This window comes from Stenella coeruleoalba, assembly GCF_951394435.1.
Source record: "Stenella coeruleoalba genome assembly, chromosome: 5".
Taxonomy (NCBI): Eukaryota; Metazoa; Chordata; class Mammalia; order Artiodactyla; family Delphinidae; genus Stenella; species Stenella coeruleoalba.
In genome coordinates, this window is record NC_137150.1 from 3,832,667 (window position 1) to 3,853,701 (window position 21,035).

General features: G+C 39.4%; 1 protein-coding gene and 1 pseudogene across 8 annotated transcripts in view; one reads left to right on the forward strand and one right to left on the reverse strand.

Moving 5' to 3' along the window:
- Positions 1-21,035, reverse strand: part of UBE2E2 (ubiquitin conjugating enzyme E2 E2) — a 424,921-nt gene that overhangs the window by 292,211 nt on the left and 111,675 nt on the right. The window lies entirely within an intron of this gene.
- Positions 2,259-12,000, forward strand: LOC307186872 (elongation factor 1-alpha 1-like; annotated as a pseudogene). The gene has a single exon. The product of its transcript is annotated as an elongation factor 1-alpha 1-like (transcript).

Genomic DNA, 21,035 nt, shown 5'->3' on the forward strand with positions numbered 1-21,035 from the left:
AAAATCCTAAAGATGTCACCAGAAAACCACTAGAGCTCATCAATGAATTTGGCAAAGTTTCAGAATACAAAATTAATATACTGAAATCAGTTGCATTTCTAAACCAATACTTTTTTTGTTTTTTTTTGCGGTAGGCGGGCCTCTCACTGTTGTGGCCTCTCCTGTTGCGGAGCACAGGCTCCGGACGCGCAGGCTCAGCGGCCATGGCTCACGGGCTCAGCCGCTCCGCGGCATGTGGGATCTTCCCAGACTGGGGCACGAACCCATGTTCCCTGCATCGGCAGGCGGACTCTCAGCCACTGTGCCACCAGGGAAGCCCTAAACCAATACTTTTTAAAATGTAACTAAAAATGAGCTTGAATTCCATCTTAATAGCACTGACTACTCACAAAATTAATAGTCATGCGAGAAGAATAATACAAGTCACTGAGATTTTAAAAATTAAAGTTACAGGGAGTTCCCTGATGGTCCAGTGGTTAGGACTCAGTGCTTTCACTGTCATGGCCCCGGGTTCAATCCCTGGTCAGGGAACTAAGATCCTGCAAGCCGCGCAGCGTGGAAAATAAAATAATAAATATAAATATAAAAGTTAAGGTTACGGACATCAAAAAGTAGAGACTGCTAAACTGATAAATTGGTTATTTGTATTGTCATGTTAAGCATTTAAATTACCTTTATAAGACTTTCTTTAAAATCCTTTTTTGAGCAGCTACTGCTGCACATTTGATTAATATATAAACAAGATACCGATGTTCTCATTTTGATTACTAAAATATTTTCTTTCATTCTTTTCAATTATTTAAAGTTAGCAGAGCCCCAAGCATCGTTTGGGTAGGAAAGTGATAGACTGATGTCAGGATACCGAAGAGGAAGAAAAGCATCTCACGAAGAGCAGCCAGCAGCAGCTAATGGTTTTCAGCTGTTGCTGATGTAACTGATCAAGGTGCTGTAACAGAAAGCAGTTTTGTGTGATTCATATATTGTTCTGTTGGGATGCATTGTACTCCCTTATAATTTTTAAGCCTAGCTAACTCCAGGTTTCCCCCTTCCTTAAAAGGTAGTTTCTAACTATGTGTTTATTTTAAAGCTAATAATTGATAGTGAAAGAAAACTGGCAGCCTGTTAAGTTGCAACAAACGTTAAGTCTTGTGTTAAACAAATATTCTTTATTTGACTAAAATAAAATAGTCAACTATGTGAACATTCGTCCCGCATTTGCCAAATGCCTTTAGTTGAGTTGTTAATATCCTGGAATAATAAAAGATTAGTACCTTTCACTTATCATTAACCTACTGGGTCCAGATTTTGCTTTCAGATACTATCATCACACATAGGTTGAAAATGCCATTTACCCAACTATCAAGGCGTAACTTTCAGTGAAAGGTATTTACTATCAAAGATCTGCAAGCAATCCACTGGTGGAGATATGATACTGCTTTGACGGACTGCTGGTGAAGGTTTAGCTACAAAAGTATATACACTTATAAAGGCATTCACTGTTCACTAGAGACTGTAATGTACTGCATATTAACTAATAAGATATTCACTTACATAAATACTACCCCTAAACTGTATTTAGTGGTGTTCTTTAGCACCAATAGAATTTTATTCACAATACTAGAAAACTACAAAATTTATCCATGTTTTCTGTAAGTTTCTTTTACTTTTTTACTCATCATAGAGTCATGGACAGTTATGGAGAAAGCACTATTACTTCTATTATATTCTGGAAAACCTTGGTTCATTTGTGAAAACTTCTGGCTCAACCTGCTTTCTGAAGGAGAAAACTAAGTTACCTATGAGACCACAGTTGGATACTGTGGGTACTAAAGAATTGTAATCAGAGGCTCCGCTCCCCTGACGTGGTACCATTCTCTGATGGCCAATTAGTACTGAGGATCCTTATCCAGCGACCTTTTCTTTTTCAGTCATGCTATTCCCCTCTCTTTACTCCACCTCCCACCCCGGCCCCTCTCCCCCTCCTGCCATTAGGACTATTCTTAAGTAACCTATAAGGCTGAAACTTATTGCTCGGATTGCCACCTACCAACAGGGAAGCTTAACTTTGGGTTTGAAAATAGATTTTTTTTTTTAAGTTCAAAGCTTTGTAAGCCAGGCTTTCAAGTGGTTAAAAGGTTTTCTAAGAACTTCCAAAGCTGAGTTTTTACATAAGAAAAAACAAGTTTGGAGGATTAACTGTATTATAATCATAGTGAGAAGAAAAATTCCAAATACCTTGCAAAGAAAATTCCATACCTTTCAGGTCCACAAGTGTTGGGGGACACAGAGATTCTGAGTGGATGAGCCTAGCGTGGGGCAGTCCTGAGGAGGGACCAAGTTCCCCTTCATCCTCCCTGACTTTCACACTAAGAGGTGGAACAAGACAGGATGCTCAGAAAAGCTGAAGGGTAAGCCCGAAATTTTCAGTCTGTCGCTTGGCTTCTCTGGGGCAAGAGCCTGCAAAAACTGCAAGCCTTTCAGAAAGTTCTGTTGGGGACAAAGTGTTGTGTCCATCATGGCACAGAAGTAATGGACAGAGGAATGAAGTCTGAGGAAGGTTTTCCCAGCTGATGGACCAGAGGGTAGTTTTTACAGGATTCTACAAACTCCCGGGTAGTGCAGAGAAAGCAACCAAGAATTTCAAGGTCCTGATAAAGAGTTGGGAGATGCTGAGGGAACTGCAGGGTTAAAACTGACTTGGTTTCCAGAGCGAGGGGAAGGCAGCTGAGTGCAGATTCCTACACACAGACAGAACGGCATGCCTCTGCAGCCCCTGCCACAGCTTTCCTACTGACCCCATGGATGCAGTGAGGACAGGCCGGAGGCCCAGAGGTCAAGCCCATGTAAGATATCACTGGAAGCACAGCAAGAGGGGGGATGCCTCGCCTGTACTCAAATGCCATCTTGATTAAGAGGGAGAGGAGAACCCTAGAGAGGAGCAGAAATTTTTATAGACTGAATAATTGGTCAAAAGAAAGTGTTTCGGGCTTCCCTGGTGGCACAGTGGGTGAGGGTCTGCCTGCTGATGCAGGGGATGCGGGTTCGTGCCCCGGTCCGGGAGGATCCCACATGCCGCGGAGTGGCTGGGCCCTTGAGCCATGGCCGCTGAGCCTGCGCGTCTGGAGCCTGTGCTGCGCAACGGGAGAGGCCACAACAGTGAGAAGCCCGCGTACCGCAAAAAAAAAAAAAAAACAAAGTGTTTCAAGTGAGAAGATACTGAGATACCTTTTTAAAAGGCGAGGTTGTGTGTTTTATAACATGGTTGGGAATGGCAGCTGAGAACTAGAAAGAGATCACTTCAGAAAGTAAAGTTCCTTTTTTTGCACACCCTAGATTGGGACTGGCCAATTTAGACCTCTGATGCTAGACAACGTCAAACTATAATACTGTCACAATCCTCACAGAAATTAAAATTCCTGATCTATAAAACCTGTACTGAATGATTAATGCTATGACTCCTTTTTCTACAGCATTACCTTTAAAGGATAAAAAATATCATGCTATCATTCATGTCTCTCTGTTTACTAACCATATAAAGCAGTGTAAGCAATATACACATACCCTCTACAACTACATGAAATTTTTTTTAGCTCTCATGTAAATGATCTACGACTTTCTGAATTTTATTGTTAGATATTCTGCCACCTCTTAAAGTTTTTGTTTCACGTGTGAAGCTGCCAGTTCTGAGCAGCAGAAGTAGTCTCTGGACTGTCCTTAGAACCAGGCGAAAGCAGTGAGTCAGAACCCAGGAAGACGGTAAAGAAACAGGATGGAATATACCCAGTGTAGTCAGATGATCAAGGGCTTGAGCTAGACAGCCACCTACAGAGCAAGAGTCACTGTTAACAAAGAAATCTTGGCTGTGAAGTAGACAAATATTGCATGCTTGCTCAAAAATGAATCCCAAGAGTTGCAGAGACTGTGCCTGCAGTTAAGTGCTGTTAGGTAAGTCAAAGAGGGATGTGAGGTTAGAGCCAAGACTTTATCCTCATGTCAGACTGACACTGGCTGTAGACAAATTCTTCACTTTCATATGTTCCCTGAAAACTCTTCTCCAGAATTTACTTTTGTGGATTATTTCATTTCTTCCTATACCCAAGTATATTCCTCGACTTCACCTCTCATCTTTGTTTTGAATATCCCCTGAACGTTTTCCTCTACTCCTCAGCAGTACCCTTCACCCTGTAAAATGTTTGCCTGAGACTCATCTCCCCTTTTCAGTAAACCTCACACAAACTCCAAGTAGCTTGCGGAACTAGCCCTCCGAGGAAAAACAAACGTTAAATCTTTGTTATCAATCAGGACAGGCTAAGTTATGCTGCATAACAAACATCAAAACTTCAGTAATTAACAGAACAGGGGTTTATTTCTCACTGCACATAGAGACTGTGTAGCAGAGTGATTCTCCTGGGCTATGACTCCTATGTCAGTAGCTTAGTAAATCCAGGCTGCTTTGAACTTATTACCATGACTGCCATGGCAGGGAAGGAGAGGGTGGAGAGTCTCGAATTAGCAATTAAAGGCTTTCATCTGGCCCAAATCCCACTGGCCAGAAATTGTCTCTCGGTCTTGCTCAACTGCAAGGAGGGGGAAAGCATAATCCTTCCATGGACCAGAAGGAACAGGGAACCAGAATGGATAAATACTAAGTCATCAGCACACCTTGCTTGGGCAATGAAACGTTGATGTGCTGATACGGACTTCTGAGAAGCAAGAAACTGTAACAGTGTTTGTTATCCTAAGTGCTTTTTTTCTTACCTGTTGGCTGATCACTTACTTAATTCCTTCCTCTAAAGGGCCAGCTTTCACTTGCTGAGTCCTGAGAATGCCAGTACCCGGCGAAGTGTGTACACGTGTGTGTATATATGTATACACACACACACAAATGAGACTGCAAGCATATGCACAGAAGATATTTAAGTATTTGATTCCTTTTCAATTCCCAACAGTACCCCTTATAACAGGCAGATTCAGGATTTTTTTATCTGTTTTAATTGTATATGTGAAATTTCATTCCAAAGAGATTTGAGGAGTCTGGGAGCACAGCCTTTCCATTAAAGCCATTAATTCTACATGAGCGCTCTCTATCACCAGGGACGATTTTCAGAAAATAAATATACTGAATGGAGAGAGAACGAAAAAGAACTAGAGACACCGAAGGTTTCTATCTCTGGGGGGTGATATGGCTCTAGCAACACTGCCTAACTCTTGATTCCTAAACATATGTCACCTATACTTAGGTAGAAAGTCCTCCTCTGAAAATGTTGCATCTTCAAAGACAGAAGGAAATCTGTTTTAAGAAGAGACACAAAACTGATCGCAGGACCACCTGGAAGAATACTTATATACTCCCGGTAGGCTTTTGTTGTTCTGTGGGGTTCTGAATTAGCTACTAGCTCTTTTTTACAGAAAGCTCTGTTAAAATGCCCATACGGTATACAATAGTGCAGTTACTCTGCCTTGCTGAATCAACGTCTTAGAGCAAAATATAAACAGCAAGTTTTTTTTAACAAGTTTTGTGTACCATGGGTCATAAAATTCACTCAGCTCTGCCAATGAAATTAGTGTAGAAACATGTAATACGTTTGTCATGATAAAATATTCTATATAACGAACCTCTTTAAAAGAAGGGGTGGAAATGAGTTTTGAATAGCTCCATGGACAGTATCAGTAAGTACCTTTGTAAAAAACCGAATAGTTGATACTTGTATTTTAGGATTTTTTTAAGGACATGAGTCTGTCAGAATCAAATTGATTCACTTGTTCTATAACTATAAATTACAAAGTGATTTATTAAATTATACGGTTAAAGACAACGTCTTGCTTACAAGATCACTTTCATGTTGTTTATATCTATCTCTTTTATCTTAAAGTGGCTGTCAGAATATCACAAGGGAACTGAAAACAGGTCTTTAAATACCTAATCATTTGTCTCTAAGAAAAGCAAAAGAGCACATCATACGCTTTAAGTTAACGTGCCACAAACCACCCTGGATCGAGTGCTTGCCTATGCTGGGCACAATACCCTGCCTGTTACACACAGTATCTCATTTAATCCCAGTGTAACCCTGTGAGAACTGAGACTCAGATATAGTCAATAAACTGCCCAAGGACACTAAAGTTTAGAAGCAAAATCTGAACCCTCGCGCTTGTTGTTTTCCTTTTGCTTTGCTGTTTCTGCGCTTTGGGAGGGGGTGGGAGTGCCAGGGACAAAGGAACTGATGGTGAAGGAGCCCTACCTGGTCCCCCTCTGCCTTCAGCCTCTTTCAACTGTTCCGCACGGTCAGCCTCACATTTCTGTCAGAGCTCACGCTCTGCTGCTTTTCACGGGCTCTGGACAAATGACCACTTTTGTGTCTCTGCTCATGTTTCTTGCACTGTTTCGGGATCGTGGTGTTGCTACAGGTGGTGGCAGAGCACTGGTCCTGCCGGCTCAAGTGTAGTACTTGCTTTGAGAAACACCATTCTGGCAGGCTTGCGGGGTGTGGACAGACACAGGCAGGCTCGTAACCTGGCCGTGCACCCTGGAGAGATCCCCTCGCTTCCTCGGGCCTAAGTCAGGCATGAATGGGCTGGTGGTAGCCCACTGTGCAAGTTCCTTCTCTGAGAAAACAAAGCACTATCTAGTCATTAGTCATTCCCCCCTTTTGGAATTAAATGACAAGTAATTTCTAAATAACTTCTCTTGACCTTTGTAACTGTTATCTGTGGACTTTGGAAACTGCTTTAGTGGTAGCATATTTGAAATGGACCTTGATCTACAAAATAAACATTTGTAGCGGTTAAAAACTATTTAAGAAACAGAACTTTTCATTTTTGCCCTTCTCCGGACACTGCAAAATGACATGCTTTTTATCTTTGTGTAATTCTCAGTGAGCACTAAGATGTTTTTGGGTTTTACATAATTAAGCATTTTAATTAATTCAAAAATTATACTTGCCTCTTGAGAACACTTTGAAAATTTGCAATTCCAATGTATTTAGAAGGGGAGATTTTATGAAACACAGATAATGGAATTACATATGAACTAACTTTCTAAACTCTGAACGTGGGAATACAGAGAAGACCTCTGAGCTGCCGTGGAGCCAGGCCCTCACCTGGGTCCAGGACTGTGTTCCGGGTTAAGGTTGCTGGTTTCACAGGCTTAGGGACCTGGCTTTTCCTCCTGCCAATTACAAGGGGAATCCCCACTTCATTCCGCCACAGTTATGAATTCCTGGAAAGATCAACCTAGGAGTCTGAAGAGCACTGAAAAGCATCTTTATTACAGCACAGAGGGATAGTGTTCCCAACTACGGCCCTCTGTCATCCAAAAAAGTTTAACAAGCATGTTTAGTTCACTCTGCTAGGAAAAAGGAGAGAGTGCTGTAATTGAGAAAGATTTCTGTTAAAAAAAAAAAGTCTGAGTCCTTCCTCCTCCCTACCTCCCTCTTCCTTATGTGACAGAGATTAATTGCTTTTCTACTGTGTGCCAGACCCGTACTGAGTGTTGTGGACACAAAGATGAGTAAAAAACATGTTCTTCGTCCTCAAAGAGTCTGCTATGTAATGGTTCAATAAACACATAAGCAAATAATTCAAATACAGTATTATTGTTATCGGGTGTGTTCTAGATACTACTAAGGAAGAAAGAATAATGAAGAGTCTTCCTGAGGAAGCGGTCAAGACCAGCTTCAGAATCACGGTGGATTTTCCAGTTAATACTTCATTCTCCAGTGGTGTCGGATAAATGAGGTGTAACTATATTTGGAAAGATTACTAGCTTGGGATTTACTGTGGTCATTCCTCTGGGATTGTAGTCTGTTAGTCTTTGGTAGCGAAGAAAAATAAAATTAAGAGTTATTTCAGGCTCTAGATGGGTCAATTTGTAAATTTTGTAGGAAGCAACTTGAACTCCTCAGAATAAATTCCTTTTTATAAATTGAAGATATGGTTGGATATTCTTTATACTATAACCATAGAACCACTTTATATAAAATCATCTATTTGAGCGTTAAGCAAGGGTAATACAGAGGACCATCTGTATCACTTTATGTAATTTAAAATTTTTAATAATTTTTATACAAACTTTTATTTCATATATAGTAGATACTTATTCTCTGAGGATAATTCCATGAAAAGGCTCCTTAAGGTGCAATCACTGAAAACTAGGATAAAACAGAATAAATTGTGAAAGAATAAACCAAAGAATAGAAAAGTAACCTGATTTTAACTCAGTTAAGAAAATCTCTACTATAACTGAAACAGTGTTCTAATTAGAAGGATCGTGAAAATCGAGTGTTTTATGGGCATGATTTTTTGTATGCCTGACAGCACATTATTAGATTTTTTTACTGCATATTTGGTTTTTACAGTATAATAAACACATCACTTTTACAAAAAATATTAAGGTGCTTCATCAATTTTTCCAAGGGCCTCTTCTCAGTCCTCTGACAGTCAAGTCACTCGTTAGAACTATTCTGTTGTCATCCTTGTTGGCCTTCTCGTTTATTGGTGGCTTGGAATGTGATCTCAGCAGTTCTTCATCATTTTAATTCATTTCGTGAAATCTGAATAATTTCCAGTTTCACTTTATAATCTAGTTGAACTTGCCTTGTACTTGTTGAGAAACCAGTCTTTGATAGGATGAGCACACAGACAGACACTGGTATTAAACAGAAATAATGTTTGTGTTAGGACTAATTTTGTCAGTGATCACTTCATTAGTATTTTCATTTAGTTATGGCTTTTGTTTCCCTATGTATTTTTTAGTATTTTTTAATTGTAGGAACTGGTATGGTATATTTAACACCTAACAGAACATTTCATTTAATCTCTTTTAATTATTTATATCATTATGTATGGAACTCACTTTATAAAAATGATAATCCTAACACAGAAACCAGCTAGATGATGAAAAAAGATGATGGTGGTGGTGACAGCTGACATTTGTGAAGCTCCTACTCTGCACAGGCGCTCTACGTGGCAGTATATAGGGTAATCCTTCCCACAACCCAGCAAGGCTAGTGTCAGCCATCCTGACTTCATGGAGGAGGGAACTGAGGAAGTTCACACAGGTGGGGAGTGTCGTAACAGTTGAAGACAAGCCATTCTAGTCCTCACGTTTGTGCTCTGCGCTACAATGTCTTTCCTTGGTGTAAAGAAGCATCCACTTCAGAGTTTAAATACAGTTTTTGGTGCGTATAATATGAAATTCATAAAAACGTGATCAGTCCACAGTTGTAGGAATACACTTCTAGATTTTTATGTACTTTGTCTATTAAGAAACTGGCAAAAATGTCTCTTGCTCCTGTTTGTTATTGAGAGAGATTCCACAAATACATACCCCTGTCTCAGCTGATTCAAGATTCACAAGGGAAGGAAAGATGTGGAATTAATGAAATTAGCTTTCTAAAACAAACCTCATAAAATATAGTAGTGTTTTAAAAAACTACCTGACCTCATGAAGTAAATCTAATACTAACAGCTTATTAGGATAAAAGTGTCTCTTTAATGGAACTTGTGATTGCCATTGGAATTGCAGTTAATTTACAATGTGTATTTTTCTATTACCCACTACTCTAGAGTTACAAGATTCAGCTTGGATACATTCATGAGTTGAAGGAGGAAATACAGATATTTTACTCTTTTATAACTGCAGAATCTGGAATTTCAGATGGTGAATTTTCAGTTGTTTGAAAGTTTTATTTCTCATTCAAAGAGCAGCTTTGATCATGGCCTTTGGTCAAAGATGCTGTTTTTATTGTTAAAAAAAAAAAAAGACTCTTCAACATCAAACAGTAGAGGAGGAAGGAGTCTAAAATTAGCCTGTTAGGTCAGGCACATAGAACTCTGTGGCCCCAGGAATAACGGCATTCCTAGAAAAATGCCTCTTAAGATGAGTAAAACTTCAGAAGTTATTGCTTTATTCCCTTGGTTTTTAAAAAAACTGTTGTCCTCTAGCACGAATAACCAAATAATGATACATTTCACAGATAGAGCCATAAGGTGTCACTGAGCCTTCAGGCTGAGATCTTATGGTTTCTTATATTCTCTCCTAAGAAAAATAATGGGATCACACTCTTGAAAGCTGTCAGATTCCTGTGAATTACCAGTCCACGCACATACCATCTTAGTTTTGGTATAACATGTCCCCAGAGACTAGCACTATGGTTGTTTCTCCAGCACCATGAGCTACCAAACCTGCCGAGGCACTAAGCATACTTTTGGCATATGCCCTTAGAGATGTGGGCGCGTCAATGCTGAAGCCAGCCGTCCAGCCATCAGGTCTGGTTTTCTGCTCTGAATGCGGTCTGTCTTGCATTAGAGGCAGGCATTAAGGTCCCTTGAGTTGCCTACTTGGGTAGCAACGTACAGAAGGGAGAAAATCCACTTTCATTGCATCCAGTGATCTTTTTACAAAGCGTGAGGACTGATCTTTTGCAATTCTAGCCTAGTTAGTGTAATTGCAGCTACAGTCGTATTTATTTAGGCCCCTAATCCCTAAATCAACCTTCTACACTGGGAATTTCAGATTAATTTTAGGTTAACTTTATATCACCGTAAAGAAAATCCTTTCACTTTTTTGCAAGAGGTTTACTGCCACAACAGGTGTCATAAGAAACCACTACAAATCTAAGCCAAAATGGGAAAGAAAAAAACTCCTATCAGCATCTTCACTGGACACACAGATTTGGGCAAATCTACCACCACTGGCCATCTGATCTACAAACGTGATGGCACTGACGAAAGAACCACTGAAAATTTTGAGAACCAGGCTGCTGGAGATGGGAAAGGTCTCTTTCAAGTATGTCTGGGTCTTGGATAAACTGAGAGCTGAATACGAGTGCAGCATGACCACCGATATCTCCCTGTGGAAATCCAAGAGCAGCAAGTGTGATGGGACCATCACTGATGCCTCAGGACACAGGGACTATCGAAAACATCGAGGGCAGGCCCATCTCAGGCTGACTGCGCTGTTCTCACTGCTGACGCAGGCACTGGTGAATCTGAAGAAGGTGAATGGGCAGACCTGTGAGCGTGCTCCTCTGGCTTACACACTGGGCATGAAACAACTAGTTGTTAGTGTTAACAAAATGGACCCCACTGAGCCACCCTGCAGCCAGAAGAAAAACAAGGAACTCATTAAGGAAGTCAGCACCTACATCAGGAAAACAGGCTCCAACCCTGACACAGCAGCATTTGTGCCAAGTTCTGATTGGAATGGTGACAACATGCTAGAGCCAACTGCTAACACGCCTTGGTTCAAGGGATGGGAACTCACTGGTAAAGATAGGAATGCCAGTGGAACCACAATCCTTGAAGCTCTGGACTGCATCCTGCCACCAACGCATCCAACTGACACGCCCTGCGTCTGCCCCTCCAGGACGTCTACAAAATTGGTGGCAAAGGTGGTACTGTCCCCATGGAGGCTGGTGTTTTCAAATCCAGCGTGGTGGCCACCTTGGCTCCAGCCAACCTTGCAACTGAAACAAAGTCTGCTGAAATGCACCATGAAGCTTTGAGTGAAGCTCTTCCTGGGGACAATGTGGGCTTCAATGTCAAGAACTTGTCTGGCAAAGATGTTCATCACAGCAACAGCAACATGGCTGTTAACAGCAAAAGAACCCACCAATGGAAGCAGGTGGCTTCACGGCTCAGGGAATTATCCTAAGCCATGCAGGGCAAATCAGTGCTGGCCGTGCATCTGTGCACGACTGTCACACAGCTCACCCCGCCTGCAGGTTTACTGAGCTGAAGGAGAAGCTTGATCGCCGTTCAGGGAAGAAGCTGGAAGATGGCCCTAAATCCTGGAAATCTGGTGATGCTGCTATGGTTGACATGGTTCCTGGCACGCCCACGTGTGTTGACAGCTTCTCTAAATACCCTCCTCTGGGTCATTCTGCTGTTTGTAACATGTGACAAACGGTTGCTGTGGGTGTCATCAAAGCAGTGGACAAGAAGGCAGCTGGAGCTGGCAAGGTCACCAAGTCTGCCCAGAAAGCTCAGAAGGCTAAGTGAATATTATCCCCAATACCTGCCACCCTAGTCTTAATCAGTGGTGGAAGAACGGTCTCAGAGCTGTTTCTCTCAACTGGCCATTTAAGTTTAACAGTAAAAGAGTGGTTAATGATTACAGTTCATCATTAAGCTTTCAGAAGGAAAGGAGAGTATTTTGTGGACCATTTGTTTGTGAATGTGGAGGTTTTAAGTTATTACTTTTTTAAGTCAGTACTTTCTAACGGAAACAACCTGACCAAAAATCTGTCACAGAATTTTGAGACCCATTAAAACAAAGCTTAATGAGGAAAACAATCCTCCCAAATCTCTTAGATATTTTATATCTGTTGCCTCTTTAGATACTAATAGCCTCATGTAGCCTCAAGTGGAAAATACAAGCTCTTTCCATTGTTAATTACTGTTTTAGACCTGTGAAAATTTCTCAAAAGCTCTATCAACTCAGTCCCCAGAACACGTTTCTGCTCTCTTCCATGTTTTGTTTCCCCATCTTTTTTTTTTTAACCAAAAGCAGGGGTTTTTTAATTTTTTAAATTTTTTATTGAAGTATACTTGATTTACAATGTTGTGTTAATTTCTGCTCTACAGCAAAGGATTCAATTATACATATATATATATACATTCTTTTTCATATTCTTTTCACTATGGTTTATCACAGGATATTGAATATAGTTCCCTGTGCTATACAGTACGACCTTGTTGTTTATCCATTCTTTACATAATAGTTTGCATCTGCTAATCCCAACCTCCCACTCCATCCCTCCCCCAACCCCCACCCCTGGCAACCACGTCTGTTCTCTATGTCCGTGATTCAGTTTCAGTTTCATAGATAGGTTCATTTGTGTCATATTTTAGATTCTACATATAAGTGATATCATGTAGTATTTGTCTTTGTCTGACTTACTTCACTTAGTATGATAATCTCTAGGTCCATCCATGTTGCTGCAAATGGCATTATTTCATTCTTTTTTATGGCTAGGTAATATTCCGTTGTATATATGTACCACATCTTCTTTATCCATTCCTCTGTTGATGGACACTTAGGTTGTTTCCATGTCTTGCCTATTGTGAATGGTGCTGCTATGAACATAGGGGTGCATGTATCCTTTTGAATTATAGTTTTTTCTGGATATATGCCCAGGAATGGGATTGCTGGATCATATGGTAATTCTATTTTTAGTTTTCGAAAAGCAGGGTTTGTTTTGCTTTGCTTTTGCTTTGTTTCAGTGAACCTAATGACCCTGCATCGTTAATTTTTTCTCTTAACCTGTCTACATTCTTTGTACAACTTTTTGTCTTTTCTCAGTTCTATATTACTTTCCTGCCAGATTTCCTTTCCTGTCTTTGTCCTAAGTTTGTCCCTGTCCTGAATCGCTGTCAAGGCCCTTCCTGTGGCACTCACTCCAGTGAGGCTGTGCTCACCCTGAGGGCAGTGGGCACCTGGCCCTACTACCCAGCAGCTAATCATCAACACACAAAATGTGGAAATGGATTGCCTATAGACAATAGTGTTCACTGAGATGATTAAAGAAGCACTGACTAAATTTAAAACAAAGTAAACCCCACCCGGGAATCTAGGAACAGAATGCCCTGGTTTTTTATATGTAGCCTTTCTATAGAAAGTATTCCAGGAAATAGGATAGAACCAAATTCATGATAGTTAAAAGCCTTCTACATAAATGGGTACTATATTTTCATAGGAAGGGTGTGAAAGGAAGAATGGATAGGTGTGCTCTGTGATATGGTGAGAAAACAAGGAGCTGTGAGAACGGCATTTTGATATTTAAGGACCGGGGTTGTAGGATGAGGAAATCCTAAGCTCCACCAGTGGTGGAGGTGGAACTACTGGATTCATTTGAATAGAGAGAGAAAAGATGTTGCTGAGTTCTGGAAATGGGAAGAAAAAGAGGTGAAGACAACCAAAGAACACCTCCAGTGGAAGATGCCAGGAGGAGGATGCCCAGGCAAACAAACACTTCCTGAGTGCAACTCTCTCATAAAAAGGGAAGAGAGGAGAAGGGAAAGCAGAGAAGAAGAATCAATGTGGCTACTGCTTATAAAATTTTAAGTTTTCAAAAGATGTACTAGTCATTAAATTAGAGTGTGGCTAGCACTTTTTCTATGTGATGAAATCTACAACCAGTTACGAACATATTTTTAATGAACAGTGTTTTAACATGTTAAATACCTATACCCTACTACATACAGTATTATGGATATTTTATATTTGTCATTCAATGTCACTGATTTGTTCTCAGATTTTCTCAATTACCCATATTCTCAAAGTAGCAAGTTTTCTGCTAAGGCAACTATGTCACTGATATTGAATTACCTACTTATCCATAAAATAAGAGCTGTTTTCCATTTAACTGGATATGAGAGAATAAGGCCAACAGCAGAAGAGAAGTGTTCTGGAAACACACTGCGGAGAGAAGGCAATTGCTTGTTGCAACTACAGGCAACAAGCCTGTGACTGTGAAACTGATATGGTCGTTCACATAGAACTGGAGGCGAATTGAGAATAACTAGAGAATCAAACTTCTGAATAATAACAGACATGGTTTTGAGAGGCATGAGAGAACTTTCTGGCATGGTGATAATGTTCAGAACTTTGATCTGATTGCTGATGACATGGGTTTATTCCTATCTTAAAAGTCACTGAGTTGTATGATGTATAAATAAAACTTAACGTTTACACATTTTGCTCTACGTAAGTTACATCTTACTTTTTTAAAGGCGGGGGAAAACTCACCTGAATTCTAATGGGTACTTCAGACTAAGATATTATTTTAGTTTTTATTATTTCTACTGGATATACACTGAGTATCATCTTTGAACTCTTCTTTAAAGGGATACCCTAGGAAGAAAAACTAGCCAATATATTTCATTTATAACTGTCACGAGCTGAAATTTCCCAACACTAACCTCTGTTTCAGATTCCCACTGTTGCTTCTGCACTATTAGTTGGTGCCGGCAGGGGGTTAACAGCACTCAATTTAACCTTGCTATTTGTACTCTGTTTTGATTTTTTTCTTTTTTTCCTAATTTAACTTCCTTACATGGTTTCCCCCATTTTAAAGATCGTCCGTGCACCATGGGGTCTGTACACTGAACGACCGTAGTGCAGGTAAGCACACAATAAAAGCACATTTAAAGATAATGTGGAGCTACAAGACCTTTCTTTTTTTCTGGGAGCAAAGAGGTATTGCTGTGAAATCACTGGAACAGGAGAAAAACTGAGCAAGTCTACTCATGCTGTTATTTTTCTGAGAAGATTACAGACCTGTCTAAAATACATATGACTCAGACAGGTATAGATTAATTATAGGTTATATGTCCAGACAGAGGGGCATCTCTGTGACTGTCCTACCTGCAGCTCGCCATGCACACAGGCTTCTCAGCCGAAGCACTTCCTCTCTCTCCCCCACTTTAAAATTCTAGAACCTGTTGTGCCTGGGGCCAAATCCACTACTGTTCTCCCAATTCCCTCTCCTTCCCCTCTTGCCTGACCTGCCCCCTTTCCTTGTCCCTTCAATCCTATCAATGTTGACCCCTTCTGATTCAAAACACAGTCTCCAGCAGCAGAATGGGAGAGAACAGGTGAACTGAAGAGGGCGGTGCTGAAACCCCAGATCCGTCCCTTCCCCCCCTACAGAATCCTGGTGAACTTAAACATTCACCACTCTTACGAATGGTCTCTCTTTTTTCTTTTAACTTATTTATTTTTACTGAAGTATAGTTGATTACAATATTATGTAAGTTACTGGTGTACAATATAATGTTCACAATTTTTAAAGGTTATGCTCCATTTACAGTTATTATAAAATATTGGTTATATTCCCTGTGTTGTATATATCCTTGTAGCTTATTTTATATCTAATAATTTGTAACTCTTACTCCCCACTGCTATATTACCCCTTCCCACTTCTCTCTCCCCCTGCTGGTAATCACTGGTTTGTTCTCTGTTATCTGTAAGTCTGCTTCTTTTTTATTGTATTCACTAGTTTGTGGTATTTTTTAGATCCCACATATAAGTGATATCACACAGTATCTGTCTTTCTGACTTACTTCACTCAGTATGATAATCTCTAGGTCCATCCATGTTGCTGCAAATGGCATTATTTCACTCTTTTCTATGGCTGAGTAATATTCCATTGTACATATATACCACATCTTCTTCCATTCATCTACTGATGGACATTTAGGTTGCTTCTATATCTTGCCTATTGTAAATAGTGCTGCTATGAACAATGGGGGTGCATGTCTCTTTCTGAATTAGTGTTTTTGTTTTTGTTTTGTTTTGGATATATACCCAGGAGTGGAATTACTGGGTCATAAGGTAGTTCTATTTTTAGTTTTTTGAGGAACCTCACTACTGTTCTCCACAGTGGCTGCACCAATTTACATTCCCACCAACAGTGCACAAGGGTTCTTTTTTCTCCACAATCTCACCAACACTTATTTGTGTTCTTTTTGATAATAGTCATTCTGACAGCTGTGAGGTGATATCTCCTTGTGGCTTTGATTTGCATCTCCCTGGTGATTAAGGATGTAGAGCATCTTTTCACATGGCCTGTTGGCCATCTGCATTTCTTCTTTGGAAAAACGTCTATTAAGTTCTTCTGCCTATTTGTTAATCAGGTTGTTTGTTTTTCTGACGTTGAGCTGTGTGAGCTGTTTGTATGTGTCGGATATTAATCCCTTATCGGTAGTATCTTATGAATGGCCGTTGTCTTTCTCTGAGCGGGTACTGAGTAAAACACCAGATTGGCGGAAATGGCTCAAATTCTGGCAATCCCATAAGAGACTCTCCCTTGGAGTTTAAACAGGAAGGAGAGCCCAGCTTCCCTGTGTTCAGCCCGCAATTCCCTTCATTTCCGACCCCCCCCCCACACCCTTTGCATAATTCCAGCACATTCCTATCCTAGTCTGGGGCCTGAGCTTCCACTCCTTTCATCTTCATGTGCTGGGCATGAGGCACCAAAGTGAAAACAACAACAAAAACACGTCCAGTGACTTGGAGGTGCGGGAGACCCAGATCTCAGGGAAACATGCATTCCAGTTATCCCAAGCAGGGATCCTGAAAGCATTTCTCCACAGATGCATTTGGTGAATAGGGAGTATAATAATTCAGAGACTATTCTACTATAATATTGTAATAGTCTACTACTGCACCGGGTGATATATATCCTGGTTTACACCTGTTGTCCTGGCATATTTATTTTTAATAACAGCATCCCCTTTCACTCCCCAAAAGTTTGGCAGATAAATTATATGTTCACTCGAGTCACAACAAAATGGACCTCTCAGGGAAGGTTGGGATTGTTTAACAAAAACCCAAAATATAAGCAAATGACATTAAGTATTTCAAAATCAATGTGGTAATAGTTATGTTTGAAAGTATTACAAATGCAAATGTTCATTAAATGTTCTTAAAAACAAAACAAAAAACCCTTTGGAAAGAGGACTGTCATTACTATGATGTAATTTGTACATGATGCCTACAGCACTGCTATATAATTAATGTGGAATAACCACCTAGTATTTAAAACATTAAGGCAGATGGCATAAAATCTTCAGAAAAGAATAAACATTTCAACTGGGAATTTTTCAGCTTTAATAATAAAATTAAATGTTTAAATTTTTCTTGTTCCCAGTTCTTTATAATTAAAGGTAGCCAATCATGGGTCGTCAAGAGATACTGACTTTAAAATTTGACAAACGTTTTACATTTATCTTTCTTTTTACCTTTGTAAAAGACATTGCCTCCTATAAATTATACTTCACATTTAAATGTATAGGTATGAATCTGCATTAGTAAAACATGCTTTAGTAAGAAAACAGTTTGTTTTCTGATTTAATACTAATCAGCCATTGTTAATGTGCTATAAAATACTACTTAAGAGAGATACCGATTCCAATTATTAAAGTTAATGGCCTCAGTTGTCTCATCTTGCCTTAGTCTAGGACATTAAGCATGCAGAACCCATAATTTAATTACCACCTGTTAATATTGGCTCTAAGTTCATTCCTCTCCTTTCAGGATGTAACTCAGAAATGAGCCAGTTAAAAACCATTATTTTCCTTCTCAAAACACCAGACTGCTAACTACACCCACAGGATACTGATCACAGATTTGCTGGGACTTTCAAGATGGAATTTGCTGCCTCTTGCCTTTAGGGATTGCTAAATAAAATTATTATGTTTGTCCGTTTATCGTTCTAATTGTTTAAACCTCTAGATTCTATAAAGAGATTATATTTTCTTCCTTTAATATATTTATATACCTTTAAAACCATTCAAGAAGTGGAGAGTTATGTCTTTCTATAAAAATAAAGGGCAAAAATAAAAAGAAATCTACACCCTTATTCCTATTTGAACATCATGAGATGGGAAAAAACATCAGAGGATGTGGCACAGAAAGAGGGTTAGCTTATCATGAAATCCCATTGATATGCACTGGAGAAACATACCGTTCATTTACAGGAATTTATTAGAAACTTTGTCCCCTGTACCCTCCTGCTCTATGTACATTCCACTGAAATCTAATTTTATCACTTCACCCAAGGGAATCAAACTTGGGAAATTAATTTGTGTTAACCAAACTCACAAGAGATTGATTTACAGACGAGTAAATCACTTTTTAATTTGCCATGAGAAAGCGACCTGATCCAAGAACCAGAAAAATTCATCTGATGTTTCTGAGTTCCCGCTACTCTCAGCTGAGGCACCACAGTGAATACAGAGGTGAAAAGCACTTGGTCTTTTAACAGGTTCGTAACCTGGTGGCGAGGTCTTGGACAAGGACACACACAAGTCAGATGACAGTTACTGCCTGAGTGACCTGCAGTGGTTCAATGTAGAGAGGAAGCCTCCTTCTTTCTGCTACGTAGACTCTGAAAGTTAGGAAGCCAAATTATACTGCAAATGGATTTTTGGTGGATGCATTTTAAAGTAATACATGTCTCTCAAGCCATTATTGGTTAATAAATTACCTTTCCCTTTTCTCTGCATGTTTTTGTATAAAGAACCGTGACCATATGTCTATAATTAGGGCATCTTTGCTCTTGGATATGTTTCAGACAGTCTGCAAATGTTTTTAAATTATAACATATCCAGGTCCACGAAAAGCCCCTTCTTACTCTGGTTGTTACTACAACATCTATCTCTCTACTTTTGTGCTCTAGAGTCACCGCTTACTTGTAGGTTGATTCTAAAGTTAATGCATAAGGCAAAAATTACGTATAGTCAGAGTACTCTTAAAAATTCCATAAACAGCCTACAAGTTAGAGTATAAGTGGGTTTCTTAAAACAATATTCAGTAAAATATATATAATGTTTAGTAAAACATGATACAATAAGGAATATATAATCCAAAAGTAACTTACTTACAGTATTTTAATATAAAGTATTTATATAAAAAGACCTTATATAAATTAAATGAATGTATGTATTGGGCATGTCCTCTGTCATAATACCCACATTTGTAGATTTCTTCCATTGGAATTTCCTAACAATATGTATTGAGATACTTGTCCTTTACATCACAAGACAGATTGTGATGCTCTGAAAAACTTTCCTGTAGCCAGTCTACTTTAGACATTTTATGTGGATTCTTATTAGCTTCAGTCTCAGGCATCTCTCCTAGATGTGGATGTTAGTCATGCTTTTCTCTAATTACTATATCCACCCAAACATACCATGCAACCGGCTGGCACTGCGCCCATGCTCTGTCTCTGACGGTGGGCAGCTAACTAGCCTATAAGGAAATCAAACCCCTGACCTTGATGTGATTTGCACTGCACTCCATCAGCTAAGCCTGGGTGCCCATGTGCCTGGAATGATAACATCGTTTCACTTGGCAAGCACACCGGAAGCACCAGTAGCTGTGGATGTATGCTTCATCCGGCATCCAAAGTATGTTACTAAGTGACTTTGCTCGCTATCGTGTAATTCTAGGTAATCATTAGTGAGAGTTTATGGTACTAACTGTCGCCTGATTATTTTCACAGTGAGGTCAATATTATTTCTACCTTTAGGAGACCAGAGTTTGAAGATGTGCAAAAGCCTTGATGTGAAAGAAACCAGGAGGATGTTTTCCACATCTACTAGATCAGTCAGCAGTGGTCAGTTTATCTATTAGATCCGCATCTACTAGATCAGTCAGTAGTCAATTTATCTATTAGATCCTTGCCATTATGCGGAATACTGGGAGGACTTGGTGAAAGATGGTTTTTAGAATCTGAAATTGAAAGTGTACAGAGCTCGGGCTCTGGAATACAACAGGTGTATGTCAATTTCACCTGCCCAACTTACTGGCCTTCCTTATCTCAGTTCCTTATCTCCCTTCTGGTTTTTGAGACAATTAAATGAAATAACAGATAAAGTGTTTAGCATAGTGCCTGGTATATAATTAGAGCTTAATAAATAGCTTAATAAATATTATGTTTTTTTCATCTTAATAGCGATATTTGAAATTTCAAGTTTTCAACAACTTTTACCTATCTCTTGTATGTGTACCTAGAAACAACTACATATATATAACTACATTTATGCTAATGAGGACACAGTAGTCATTACCAACTCCCAACACCTATTTTTGGTGTCGTAAAGTTAGTTATTCCCCCATGATATTTTCTTAATCTGCTATAATGTGAGATTTATGGCTACAGCTGAGAGGTATTTAAAAGCAGAACAGGAACCGCACAAGTTTCTTAAAATAAGAACACAAAGTGAGCTCAGGCACATGATGTTTATATACCTATCTAAAAAGGAAATTTAGTCAGTAAGCAGAATATACTCAAACCTAACCACAAATGAGGAATAAAAGAATACCACAGTTTACTTTAAAATTATACACATCTTACTTTCATTAGTGTATACAGGAATTTTGTAAAAAAATTATTTTTCTTTAAATTTCAAAGCTATGTGTCCCCCATCTGAATAATTCTAATTCTACTGTGGTATTGATTATACTCTACAACTTAAGCTGAACATGAGGTGTGTTCTGTCCTTGGCAACCTTAATAGCATGTATGC